This window comes from Apium graveolens, chromosome 2 (genome assembly GCF_009905375.1).
Source record: "Apium graveolens cultivar Ventura chromosome 2, ASM990537v1, whole genome shotgun sequence".
Taxonomy (NCBI): Eukaryota; Viridiplantae; Streptophyta; class Magnoliopsida; order Apiales; family Apiaceae; genus Apium; species Apium graveolens.
In genome coordinates this window covers 256,278,723-256,293,296 of record NC_133648.1, presented here as the reverse complement: position 1 = coordinate 256,293,296, position 14,574 = coordinate 256,278,723, and the positions used below count along the sequence as shown (strand labels likewise).

General features: G+C 35.2%; 1 long non-coding RNA gene and 1 other non-coding gene across 8 annotated transcripts; both read left to right on the top strand.

The window, feature by feature from the left end:
* The first annotated feature begins 353 nt into the window (after nt 1-353).
* On the top strand, nt 354-3,749 carry LOC141708390 (uncharacterized). Of its 7 annotated transcripts, none has more exons than XR_012569459.1 (10): nt 360-566; nt 651-784; nt 952-1,014; nt 1,577-1,689; nt 2,001-2,098; nt 2,219-2,302; nt 2,387-2,481; nt 2,563-2,673; nt 3,221-3,276; nt 3,397-3,749. It is a non-coding gene; the product is annotated as an uncharacterized LOC141708390 (long non-coding RNA). The 7 variants fall into 7 exon arrangements; XR_012569462.1 differs by having other exon boundaries at nt 361-566; nt 1,577-1,629; XR_012569461.1 differs by having other exon boundaries at nt 354-566; nt 952-1,629.
* Nucleotides 3,750-11,521: 7,772 nt separating this feature from the next.
* LOC141710131 (small nucleolar RNA R71) lies at nt 11,522-11,628 on the top strand. Its single transcript, XR_012570666.1, has one exon. It is a non-coding gene; the product is annotated as a small nucleolar RNA R71 (small nucleolar RNA).
* The last annotated feature ends 2,946 nt before the right edge of the window (nt 11,629-14,574 follow it).

The window sequence follows — 14,574 nt, the reverse complement described above, 5'->3', positions numbered from 1 at the left end:
AATATATTTACTTTATTTGTTATGAAATAGATAATTCAAAAAAAATAAAAATATTAATTGGAGGGTCAAATATTTTTTAGGGATTAATCCAAAATTTATCGGGGATTTTAAAAAAAAGTCATAAATTTTTAAAACAGTGATTGAAAGCAATAATTTTTTTAATAATAACAACGTGTAACAACTTCGAATGTTTACAAACTATTTGATATAATAATTTTATATAATAATATTAATGTATGCTTGTGTAGAATTTAATAAAATATTATAATTATTAATAAAAATATAAAAAAGTAAAATATTTTGTTGACAAGAGAAAATTTAGAAAAGCGGCAAATGAAAATTTTGTACAAAAGGAGGGATAATTAAACCCATTCCATTTACTCCGACCCATTTCTCACGCTCTTATTGTCTCTCTCGCCGAATTCCATTCCAGGGTTGAAACAGATTTGGGTTGATTTTACGAGTTCAATTACGGTTCGATGGTGGATTTGGGTTCAATTATGGTTTGAGTACAGATTTGGGTTCAAGCTTTTCTGATTTCAAGCTGCGTTTAGGTTCATTTTCAGGTATGAACCCCTCTCTCTCTCTGTATTTCTCTCTCACACACATTTCCCCTCAATTCTGGTCTCTCTCTAACTATATACACATAGGGAGAGAGAGATTGTGCGTATAGTTATGGAGGCTCCTCAAGCACGTAAATCGGTTCTGCTCCGATTCGGGAGTTTCGGAGTTCCGGTTTGAGCAAGGTCATGAACCGCTTAATTTTAACCTTTACACATCTCAGGTTCGTTTTTTTTGTTTTCTAATTTACTTAATTTAGTTTTTTTTCAGTTTGTTGTTTGTGAATTCTAATTTAATAATTTTTTTTTATGTTCTGATGTGAATTTGATTGATGTGTAATGATGTTACGTTTTTAATGTGGAAGTTTATGTTTGTTTTCGATGTTTTTAGCTTTTCAAGTTGGGGCCTATGGAGCCTGTATGCATATCGTAAGGCTCCGAAAGTGACAAGGAGGTATGACATTGTAGTATATGTGTTGCTTTCCTGGATTATAACTGTGTAATATGGATTTTCACATTTCTTTTTGTTTTTAATGTGCACATATGTGTCTGCCATCTGAAGTGTTATGCAATGAGTTTGTTTTGTAGGGAAATAATTAAGTAGCACTAACCGTTGAGTGTCTTTTGTTTACATTTTCCAAATATTTAGCTAAGAAAGCTCAAATGGAAACTAATTAGGGACTGCTAGAGCATTGGGAGGTGAATTACATAAAGTTCTCATCTTGAAATGTGATCTAGACATGACTTGTTACCTTCTTTGCTAGTAGTACGTAGCGTTGTATTGTGTTGTATTGTGCTAAAATCATTCAACTGTTGAATTTTAGTGCATTAAAATCTCTGAATCTAGCTATATCTCACATTCCTAATAATGTCTGTACGGTAGAATTAGGTAAAATATGTTATACTCTAGTTAATTAACATCATCTTGATCAATTAATCAAGTAATTGTGAATGTATTACAGTTTTGTTTTTCTGTCGGTTAATATATTCTTTTGAATCAACCAATTTATTCCAAGGGGATCACCATTCAGTTCAGAAACGAGGAAGAATCTAGAAGTTGTCGCTCAAGGTGCTAATTTGACATTGGATTGTAATTTGTTTGAAGAGGATTGCACAGTTAATGCCTGAAGTAAGCTCTGGAGATACAGCCAAACCTAATGCCTGAAGTAAAATCTATTTTTTTTCTTCTTTGCAGAATATCGAAATTTAATTGAAAGTAAAAAAATCAGTCAGGCATATCTGTTGCATAATATTATTCCGTTGCTTGGCCTAAGCAAGCTGAAAAGTTTGATGATTAGATGACATTTTTCTCAATGATTTTGAGAATCATTGCTAAGTCTGTAGTTTTTTATTATCTGATTTAAGACTGTTGTCCTATCTTAAATGACCTTGAAACTTCACACTGGATCGATGTTAATTGTTACTCGAGCTTTGTTTCAGGAAATCCACACTTAATGTTGATAGATCAACTAAGAAGTGAGAAAAGAAACGGAAATTTGGTGGCCCTGTAACTATATGGCCCTGTAACTATATGCCCTGTAACTCTCTCTCTCTCTCTCTCTCTCTCTCTCTCTCTCTCTCTCTACCTTCTATATTGTAACGCTTGGAAATATGCATATCTTATCATTTATCTTCCTTACCGATGCTTCTGCTTCCAGGCTTTGAGTATTCAACAACTACATAGAATATGTACATTTATCCACAGTGATAAAGAAGATGGTACTGCATGTGTATCCCCGGAAGTAAGAATAAGCTATATTTAATGGACTTGCATCTGTACATTTTCTAAATTAAATTTAAGTTGTGTGATCTACTGTTTTGTTCAGGTTATTGCTAGTATGAATGAAGTGATGACAATGAAGGACTCGGAGGAAACTGATACCACTGATCTTAACTCCTATTTGTTGGATGATCTGTCTAGGTAATAATATTAATAAAAAAAGAAATGTATCTAATTTTTCAAATACTATCTTCTTTTCACTAACGTGTATTATGAATCCAGCATTCCTGTCTCGATTGAGGAAATCAGTGATCTGATGAAGGTGAAGAATATTAATAACGTGAAACCTCCTTCAGAACTAGTAGAAAAAGAATCTTTTCAGTTTTTAAAGGAGTAAGGTTCCACATTGTTTTACTTCTGGCCTGAGAATGGCATTGGCAATGATAAATATATCAACGTGTCCAGTAGCATGTGTACATTCATCCCCACATTAGCTATCTAGATTTGTACCTCCTCATCGGGAAAACAGTGTGCCCTGATTGTAATAATAGTTTTCGGTTATAGATAGTTGGAAGGAAAAATATGCTTGAATGATATATAGCAACTAGCAAGGCAGAGATAAAGTTTAGCCTCTAGCCTTCTTAGTTTCTTGTGTTAATTAGCTCATTGTTCTATTAAAATATAGTGTAAGCTCTTTGAAATTCTTTATATACAGTTCCAGTTCATGTAAGTATATAAACAGGAAATGCTAAATAAATTATTTGGGTCGACTAAATTTATTTTCAGCACCATTGAAATGATAAATAAATTATATTAACCAGTTCACTTATGTATCTACATTTTCGGTCCTGAACATTAGATAGCTCCATTGCTTTACATTATAGTGTTGTAGTTTGTTAAATTTTGTTAAGTGATGTATACGGTGTTTGTGTGTGTGCAGCAACTTGGTGCTGGACAAATGAGTGTTCCAAACCTTTTAACGTCGATGGTGGTCAGGTAACTGAAATTATTAGCATATCATTTTCCATTAGAGAATTGAAGTCTGTCACATTGTTGGAACGATATGCTCATTATATATGCAAATAATATAGTGATTTGAACATATGCTTGTTTCAGGCATGCTATTTTATGTGTTGATAAATGATGTCCTTGCTGACTCAATAAAGAATGTTGTTGGGAGATCGGGACCTGACTTCTTGTAGCGCTGCTTTTGTGATGGAAAAGATGTACAGAAGCCTAAATCTGCACATTAACACTATATAAACAGATTAGTATTGGTTTTGATAGTGCAAGATGAATGTTTGATATTGTTGAGATAACGAGATAAGAGAAGGACGTGTTGATACTAGAACCTAGTTTTTACTGAACTTTGATTCATCTTTTTGTAATAATTCATGAGTTTACATTAACTAATATAATTTAAGTTGTTACTTTAATTATTTTTAAAATATTTTTATTAATATTTTGAATTTAAATGTTTGTCTATTTATTATTATATTTTTGAAAACTAAAGGAAAATTTTCCACGTGGGGCCCATATGTGGCCCATGTGTGGAGCCTACATGTGGGGCCCATATTTCTGAAAGAAATTATAAGGTCTATTGCAACACACTTAGTAACTACAGTGACCAAAGTATTTGGCTATTGATATCTATTGTTACAGGATATGCTGTGTTTAGACCTGGTCACTTGTGCGGTCCGTGCGTGCCGGGCCGGGCCGCACACGAGTTGGGCACTCGAAATGCTAACACTGAACCGACCTATTAATGAACGAACCGGGCTCGGACCGGGCTTGAACCGCATAAACCGAACTCGTAACCGGAACCGGCGATTAACCCGTTGATAGTTGTGCGGGCTCGTGCGGTTAACCCGCGGGCCGTGCGGGCAAAAGCACCCGGTTTCTATTCTCTGGCATGTATTATTTTGATATATTATAATTATTATTATATTTTTAGTGCAGTAGTGTAGTGTAGTGTAGCTGTATAGGTAGGTAATAAATTATTTTTGTAAAATAATTATTTATGTCAGTAACTTACGGGAGGCATCACATGTTTCTTATTTTTTTTTAATCTTTCTTTAAAATAATATTTTTCATATTTCATAATTACTTTGATTTTCTTATTTGGTTAAATAAAAATTTTATTATTTTAATTTTTTGGGTTGAAAGAGGACGACACCTCATATAATTTTATTAATTTAAAAATATTACTAATGATGTGAGGACTCCTCTCTAAAAAAACAGAACAAACTGCATCAAATATTAAAAAATTACAAATTAAGTAAACAAAATAATATTAATAAAAATTATATTAACTATTTTATTTGTTCTGGAATCGTAACAAAGACTTGGAAGCTGGCTTGTTTTTTGGAAGCAACTTGCAAGATGGAAGTAAGTGACAGTGTGTGAGTGAATAAAAAGAGTACAGGAATTACAAAGTAAAACTTATAAGCTTAGAAATTAGAACAGAGAGATAGAGAAATTTAGGAGATGTGCCTGTGTTCCCAGTCGCGGGCTCGTGCGGGCTCGTGCGGTTCGTGCGGGCCGTACGGTCCGTGCAGTCCCGGTCCCGGTTTTTCAATCCTGAATTCGTAACCAGCTCGTTACGTCAGCCGAATTGTGCGGGTTTTTACCGGGCCGAATCGGGCCGAATAATTACCGGTTTTAGAGCGAGCCGGTCCCGGTTGTGCGGTTTGAACCCGCACAATTGGCCACCTCTAGCTGTGTTGCAGTAGAATAGCTGCTATGTTGCTATAGATACCTATACTAACTAGCTACGGGTCAACATAGCTTTGATGTTCCCTTAGCCCTTTTGGGCCTTTAGCAACATTTTTTCGGGTTTATAGCAACACTGTTTGGGTGTTGATTAAAGCAATCTATGGCGTAGTGAAGATTTTGCAAGCACTCATCAAAAGAATCTCCGAACACAAAGAAATCATCCATAAACACCTCCATATTCTGACCAATCATGTCAGAGAAGATAGCCATCATGCATCTTTGAAATGTGGCAGGTGCACCACACAACCCAAATGAAACTCTTCTGAAGGTAAAAGTACCGAACAAACAAGTGAAGGTAGTCTTTTCCTGATCTTCTGGAGCGATGCAAATCTGATTAAAACCCGAATAACCATCCAGAAGACAATAGTATTCATGCCCAGCCAACCTGTCAAGCATCTGATCAATGAAAGGAAGAGGGAAGTGATCCTTCCTCGTGACCTTGTTCAGCTTTCTGTAATCCATGCAAACTCTCCACCATGTGACTGTTCGAGTAGGAATGAGCTCATTCTTCTCATTAACAACAACTGTGATACCTCCTTTCTTCGGCACACACTGAACTGGACTCATCCAAGAACTGTCAGAAATAGGATAGATGATCCCTGCATCTAGCCACTTGAGAATTTCCTTCTTCACAACCTCTTTCATTATCGGATTAAGCCTTCTTTGTTGCTCAATAGTTGGCTTACTTCCTTCCTCTAGCAGAATTTTATGCATGCAATAAGAAGGGCTGATTCCCTTGATATCTGCTATAGTCTATCTAATTGCCGATTTGAACTCTCTCAGAATTCTCAAGAGCTTTTCCTCATCACTACATGAAAGGTCAGATGCAATAATAACAGGCAAAGTAGATGCATCACCTAAAAAAGCATACCTCAAATGTTCAGGGAATGGTTTAAGCTCGAGTGTAGGAGCTTCCCCAATAGATGGCTTGAGATGCCCCTCAGCATTTTCAGTTCTGACATTCTAAGAGATTCAAAAGGCATATCCAGCCTTCACTTCCTAGGAGAAGCATTCAAATACTGCAATTGCTCATCTCCTTCATCATCTTCACTATTTGAATTCCCCAACAAGGCCTTCTCTAAGGCATCAGACCTTAGCATTTAATCAAGTTCTGAAGTAACCACCGAATCGACCAATTCTACTTTTAAGCACTCCTCATTATAAGTAGGGAATTTTATGGCATTGAATACATTGAAATTCACATCCTGGTCCAGCACTCGCATAGTGAGCTCACCCTTCTACACATCAATCAAGGTTTGGCCAGTAGCCAAGAATGGTCTTCCCAAGATAATGTGAATCTTTTTTATCCTCCTCGAAATCAAGAATTAAAAAATCAGCAGAAAAGATGAGTTTGTCCACCTTGATCAAGACATCCTACACAATGCCTCGTGGATATGTAATAGAACGATCGACCAACTGCAAGGACATATAAGTAAGCTTTGGATCAGGTAAATCCAACTTCTTGAACACAGACAAAGGCATCAAGTTGATGCTAGCTCCCAAATCACATAATGTGGCGCCCCAAAATCCGGAGTCAGGGAAGATGGAGGCCACACCATTTTTAATCGTGTATAACACTTATCTTGTACCACATTATATAAATACTCACACCTTTACGACCCTACACTTATCAACACACACACTTACAAGTTATTTTCATGAAAACGAACCATTCATTACTAGAGTATATCAATCCAGAAAGTGATAATTATTACAATCCCAAAAGTGATTAAGTCTTTCCGCGGAAATAACCTTTATGTAAGGTTAGACTGTCGACCAAATATACGTTTCTTATTTATATCTTACATAAGTCATACTTGTAAATAAACCAGACTAAAAGCAACTGAAAACCAATCCAGCTTATTCGGTCTACCTGAGGTACGGAACCAAACATCCTACGAAACAGCTGGCCGTTTCCTATCCGTTTCCTGGCCGTGAGTTTCATGATAGGCATCTTGATTCACCGTTGTGTTGTGTCAATTTAAGAAAACAAGTGTGAACGATAATGCTCAGCATAATAATGTACAATATGAAAAGACTCTATGAGAAATTTAATTATAATTCCATATACGATAAATATATTTATTTAAAATAGCTTTCCTCGGTGATTTAAACCTTCTCTCGAAAATAATTCTTTTATTATCCCGCAAATACCTTAATGGTAAACCCAACAGCTAGGCTTGAGTTACGGTATTGCATCACAATTTCATTTGAAAAAATTAGAACATTCACTGGAGCCCCCGAGATACGATGATCAGTCGTATAACGGTATCATTTTCTACATGCAGATGGACGACTTCCTTACTCCCGGTTGTCACCCAAGCCGCATTCGGGCTTTTTATGCTATCCCATTCTACCCGGGTATGTTTTGCATACTTCGTATGTCCCTCAGTACATATGGTACCTTCTCATACGGAAAATTAATATAGCAGTCTCCCCAGTCCACGAAGTACTGGATCTCTACCACTCCTATGTCCTTTTTATGAATCCTATCATATACCTGGAATCATCGAACTATATCGAAGTTCCCCAAACGTTTTACTTGTTGATAGGCACAACTCATCTCATATATATATATATATATATATATATATATATATATATATATATATATGTACTTCCGAAAGTTTTCGGAGGAAGTACTAAGGATGTGATTTGATCGTTGTCAACAGACAAATAAATAGGGGGAAGTTTCTTTTGAAACTATGTTTAAATATTTAAGGTAAGTCGAGATATATTCATCGACGGTCTGAAAATATTCGAATGATTTTCTGAAACTCGGAAAATATTCTAGATTAGGTTTTATGATTTTTAAATCATATTCAATCATTTAATAAATAAATAATATTTAAATATAATTATTAAATAATTAGACCTCGAATGATTATGTTTTAAAAGAATATTTAAAATAATATTCCCCAACTATTTTACGTTTAAATATCAATATAATTAATCGAATTTGTAATAAATAATCGTTGGAGAATACTTCTCCTATGATAAATTAAAAATTGAAATAATATTCATTATTCAAACAATAAAATATAGTTGAGGGAATACGATTTTTGGAAATCGTTTTAACTAAATTCGAGGTATTTTAATATTTCGCAAGTGGACATCGAGTCCCTTGGAATAAAACAAGTATGAACTTTTAATCGTCCAAACATCTCCAGGATAACTCCTGGGTTTTCATTTAAACTTCGACCGACTCTCGATCTCATAATTATACATCACGCTCATGGTGGCGCTAAAATATTCTACGATATATATATATATATATATATATATATATATACACACATCGTAACACAATCGCTATTTATGCAAAAACTCAAATACTCGTATCATGGCAAGCATGGTATTTATGCAAAAGACAACAAAATAATGCTTTCACAGCCCAACAGTATATGGAGTTGGGTTCGTAAACTTGCCTGGGTACTTTGAGTTGGAGGATGCTCTAGGGTCCGCTCGAAAATCTATAATCATAAACATATATCGTTTCGTTAGATCCCGTTCTTATTTATGGCGACTCGTACATACGCGCTACTTATTAATCATTCCCGCAACTTATTTTACTCTTATTATTCCTTTAAGTATGCATTCATGTCACAGTCGCTATCTTTTCAAAATCCTTTATGTCCGTTTACATTTCAATCGTCGGCTCCGCTTATGATTCCTAATAGTTTTCTAATCTCGCTGTCTTGGCTCCGACATTTTTATAAAATTGAGAAATCCTTATTTTTACTTGAAATTTTTATAGCAGTTAAAGAACTCTATTTATTATTCTCTGTAAACATTTCATGATTTTTGAATATTTTAAGTCGATCATTTCTATTCCCAAAGTTCGTAATTCATGACAGTTTTGTCGCGTAAATCACTTTTACTAAAACGGTCATAAGTTTTGATCCGTAAATCGAAATCAAGCGATTCAAGCTCCTAAACGATCCTTATAACATTTTCTATCATAATCAAGTGTTAATTTTCAGGAAACTACAGTTTATACATTCGGGAACTTCTGCAGAAACTTTAAGTTGAGTTTTGTTTGTTTTAACGAGGTTACGATTACGATCCGAGTTTCGTTTACGTCTTAAATCATTATACCACCATCAACAACCATAAAATCATCATACCAGCACTAACTCCTCTCAAGAACATCATGTTCTTGAGGCAACAATCATCAACCTAAAAACTAATTAATTAAATATCAAGATTACAACAAATCAACCACCAAAACTAAGTTTATAACTAGGATTTGAAAGGTTCCTGAAACTTAAACCTTAAATAAAGTTTGGTTAACGATTTATACCTTTCTTAAAAGCTTGTGATGTGTTATTGATGATGGTGGAGTCTTGGGGATGCTTGGTTGAGTTTAAGGAACCTAAATCAATCATTAAAATTAAGAAACCAAATAAAAGTTACTATTCATACTATTCATTATCACTTTTCTTAAATTTATTTCACCCATCAAACCTTAAGAAAATGAGCTCAAAAATTAATATTACCTTAGTTTAGGATGTATGAAGCTTGGGAATTAATGGTGGAATTTCCCATGGCTAGAAGTGGGTGTTTGAGTTTTGATTTCTTGCTTGTTCTTGATGAAGGCCGAATGGAAGGAAATGGCGAGAGAGAGAGAGAGAGAGAGAGTTTGGTGCTTCTTGGAATGCTTCTCTTGGAAGATTTTGGTGATATATGATTTAGTATATATCCTAGTACTACTAAATCCTTGAATATCTTAGCTAGAATCCTAGGTTTGCAAGCTATGCTACTTAGTTTAGCCTTTAGGTTTACTATTACTAGCCTTTAGGTTATCATTCTATCTAGTCTAGGTTACTATTTGGTTACTTAACCATGGTTAGTTTCTTACCATAGTTAGCTAGTTTAGTTAGCTTGGTTTGATATATTTATTTATTCGTTTACGCATTCGCTCGGTCGCTTATTCGTTTTTGTAATAAATTCTCGTAAACAGTTCACGGGTAAATCCTTTCTTATACATTCTTTATATTTTGAAGTATCGTACTTGGATTTAAATTTGTAGGATTTTAAATTTGTAATTATATTGTGATTCCCGTAAACCTTGATGGTTCATAGATACAGTCATTTTCCAAAGTTCGTTTTCTTCGAAAAATAATAGTGTTTACATACACTCATTTGGTACGTATAATCCTGTTATCGACTCAGAAACTCAATTTCTCATGCACAACATGGTGTGGGCTAAAAGGTTTTCCCCGTTTGTCAGGGTTACTATTTATTAAGTGTTTTACAAAGTCTCAAAAATTCGAGTTATTACACATAAACACTTGTCGAATGGCAAGTTTCCAATGGTGCAAGGAATAATGAAGCTGCCAGGATCTTTAAGCTTCGGAGGCAACTTCTATTGCAGTACAACACTGCATTCCTCCTTTAGAGCAATGGTCTCTAAGTCATTGAACTTCACTTTCGGAGAGAGAATACATTTCATAAACTTCACATAACTAGGCACCTGTTCAAGAGCTTCAGCGAAAGGTATGTTGATATGAAGTTTCTTGAACACCTCCAGAAACTTTGCAAACTGCCTATCCAACTTTTGCTTCTGCAGTCTCTTAGGAAAATGAGGTGGAGGATAGACGTATTTCTCCCCTGTATTACCCTCAGGAGGAGTGTGTTCCTCAGTTTTCTTCCTTGGTTCCACTTCTGCTTCCTTCTCCACTTCTTCTTCAGCCACATCTTCAGATTCTGGAACTTGAGCTTTTTCTTGACTTGCAACATTCCCAGACCTCAATGTTATTGCCTTAACCTGATATTTTGCTTCCTTCTTTCCTGGAACTTCTGTGTCACTAGGGAGTGTACCAGGTTGACGATTCAGCAAGGCATTCGCAATCTGACCAATTTGATTCTCCAAGGTCTTGATAGACACCGCTTGACTCTTGCACATGAGGGTTGTTGAAGTTGTTGTCTTGGAGAATATTACGGTTGTTGAAAACCGTGAGGGTTGTACTGCTTTGCTGCATACTGCAGATAAGGCTGTTGAACCGTATTCTGAGTTTTGCTCCATCTAAAGTTAAGATGATTGCAGTTATTGGGATGATAGGTGGCTGGAGCTGGATGCTGCGACCTCTGAAAGTTGCTCACGAACTGAGCGGATTCACTAAAAATAGCACACTGCTCCATCTCATGCGCTCCAGCACAAAGCTCACAGACACTAGTAATACGATTAACCCCATAATTATCCAAAGAATCCACCTTCATCGTCAAATCCTTAAGCTGGGCAGCTATCGCAGTAGCTGCATCCACCTCTAGAATTCCTGCTACCTTGCCTTGATTTAATCTCTGAGAAGGGTTATGGTATTCATTAGCAATCATCAGTTCAATCAACTCATAAGCTTTATCATAGCTTTTGGGTCATAAGCCTCCACCTGATGCTGCATCAAGCATGGGTCTAGACTGTGCTCCCAAGCCATTATAAAAGAAGTTGATAATCATCCAGTCAGGGATCCCATGACGAGGACACTTTCTAAGCATCTCCTTATAATGATCCCAAGCTTCACACAAAGACTCTCCTGATTGCTGTGCAAACTGAGTAATAGCATTCCTGATTGCAGCAGTCTTCTCCATAGGAAATAACTTAGTAACAAACTTTTGAGCAAGATATTCCCATTTAATGATAGAGCCTGGAGGTAGAGAATGCAACCAACACTTAGCTTTATCCCTCAAAGGGAATGGAAAAAGCCTTAACTTTATAGCATCTTCAGACACATTGTTGAATTTGAAAGTGTTGCAGATCTCAATAAATAAACCACGTGGGATCTTAACCATAATAAAATAAACACGATTAAACCACGTGGGATCCAAACACATAATTAAAATATGGCCATAATAGTGAATAACAACCTGCATCACAGAATCAATACAAGCATATAACTATATACATGTATATATAATTATGACATGGAATTCATATCATAAAATGCAGAACCTAGAACTAGGCTCTGATACCAATCGTTATGACAACAGGATCTCGGCCCTGCGTTTTACGATATGAATTTTCTATAGAGAGTTCGAACAGAACGTTAACCTTAATCACTATGGCGCAAGCGATTCAAATCCACGTCTTCTACTGTATTCCTCGATTCTCCTTGGACGAAGTGTGGGCTTCGATCTCTCAAGGTTTACCTCTCCTTAAAGCTCTGAAAATCCAAAACCCTAGCTGGCTCCTTGAGAAAAATGTTCGCCTCTCTCAAACCCTAGGATGTTATTTTTTGTGTTCACGCACACACATGCACGCACGGTTACACACTTATTTTTCAGTTTCAGGAGAATTAGAATATTTATAGGCTACAGTAGGGATCATGGATAATTAGGTTGGTGTGATGCCCCCAAATCCACCCTTTCGTAGATTCAAGTCACCACGATATCAAGCTTCGCACACCTGTATTATTATTACAACATAACCAAAATATGGCATTTATAGTGAACACAATTCCACAGTTCCAAGATCGAGTCTCCTTCACAATCTGATTATTAAATGAGCCACATGAACCTACTACAAGCCTAGTTCATAGCTAAACATTATTACATAATAGAGATAATATATATAACAATCCTTTAGAGGCTGTCATCGCGAACATGTTCCTTCCCTTTCCTCTGCCTTGGATAATCAGATGCTCTGTCATCTTCATTCTTCACTATTTTGGATGAATACAAGTATAGCAAGAGTGAGGAACCAAGTGCTCGACAAGTAAAAATGAATGACTTAACAAATTAAGTTGATGGGAATAATAGGTGCCAAGAGCAACAATAATTTAAAGTAAGAAGAGATAACGAAACATCACAATATGATCAAAAAAGCTCTTATCTGGCACAGTGCCATCAGATTCAAGATTAACTGGTCATTTTCCATTCCCGGTATATCGATGATGCGATCAACTATCATAGTGTATCGCCCTCTTGTGAATCTTACGCTCACCCGATCACGGCTCGTTGTAAGAACGTCCAACACACACTTTCTAGCATAAAAGAGGGGTTAACGTCTTAACCCTCGGCTACACTCAAGCCGAATAACATGTCCACACATCGGACTTGTCACATTATAGATACCGTGGTTATTAAATTCCACGTTGACCAGTATAGATGTACACATCCCGATTCAATCTTCACATCACACTATTCAGAATTTCATCACTTAATCTGGTTTTAATTGTAAACCAGTTTTCACGATTGTAATATCATTTCCACATCGATATGAATGATATATCGACGTCTGTTTAGAAAAAGGGTTAACTCGAATAATAAGAATAACCATGTCAAACAAAGTTCTCGTATGTCTTCATCAAATGAATAATTCCAAAGAAGTAGTACGCGATTAAAGAAAATGAATAATAATTGATTTGCAAATCGTGAATTTTGGGAAGGGTTCAGTGAATTGATAAAAAGATAGTTCAGGTCTAAAGAAATTTAATTAATTAACCTGACTGACAATCGATGCAGATTCAAAAATGATTTAGATGATTATAAAAATTTTAGGTTCGTCTGATATGGAAGAGTAAACTGTTCTGAACGATAGAAATAGTCGGGAATCTAGGTAAAAAATTCATCAATGGGATTAAGATTTGGAATTATCGGCGAAAGGAAATAATCATAAATGAGGTCTTCAAAGTTTAGATCCATAATATTCAATATTAATGAATAAGACATATAAGTCATAAATAGGAATAGAGCAGAGAAAACTTGCCTTTTCTCCAATAGTAGCAGTGAAAATTCACCTTTCCGGGCTAAACAATTCCACTTCAAGTATTTTCTAGAATAATAAATCACATCAAAGTCACTTTAGTATAAATATTTTAAAAAAATAACTTTTCTCGTAATTCGTAACTCACATTATTTATCTCGAGGAATTAGCTAGGATTCGAAAACAGTCAAATGATTTTAATGGTGTACTCACTTCCAAATATATTTATCTATTGCTTTTTGGTGAAGAAAATATCCTAATTTATTAAATAGTAATCACTCATAAATGTGAAACTTGGGTTCTATATAATACTATTTAAATTAGCGATAGAGGGTAGGAGTATTATTATCTTCCCGATGTAAATTCTTGTTCGGTACCTGTAATTACTCACGCATCAAGTAAGCGATAACAACGAGATTTATTTAATTAATGAGTTCTCACGAATCGTTACTTACTACTAGTTGTTTATTACGTAGTGACTCTCTAAAGTATCGATATTAACACGTTGATCCTGTTTTTAATAAATCGTATAGGAAGTTTTAATCAATATCATGTAATCCCTTTTTACTCCATTTTATTCCTAAACGGAATTATGGTTTATCCTTTATTTACTCCAATTTACTAAAATTTCTAAAATAAATTTATTTCTTACAAAAAAATAGAATCCACTAATAAATCCAAGTGAATATTAAATCTTTTTAATCCTCCACTAATTTTTCCATAATAATCACACAATCTATTTTGATTATCTAATAATCATTTAATCACACCTTTTATTTTACTTTATTTCTCTTCTTTTATCTATTTATTTTTATCTT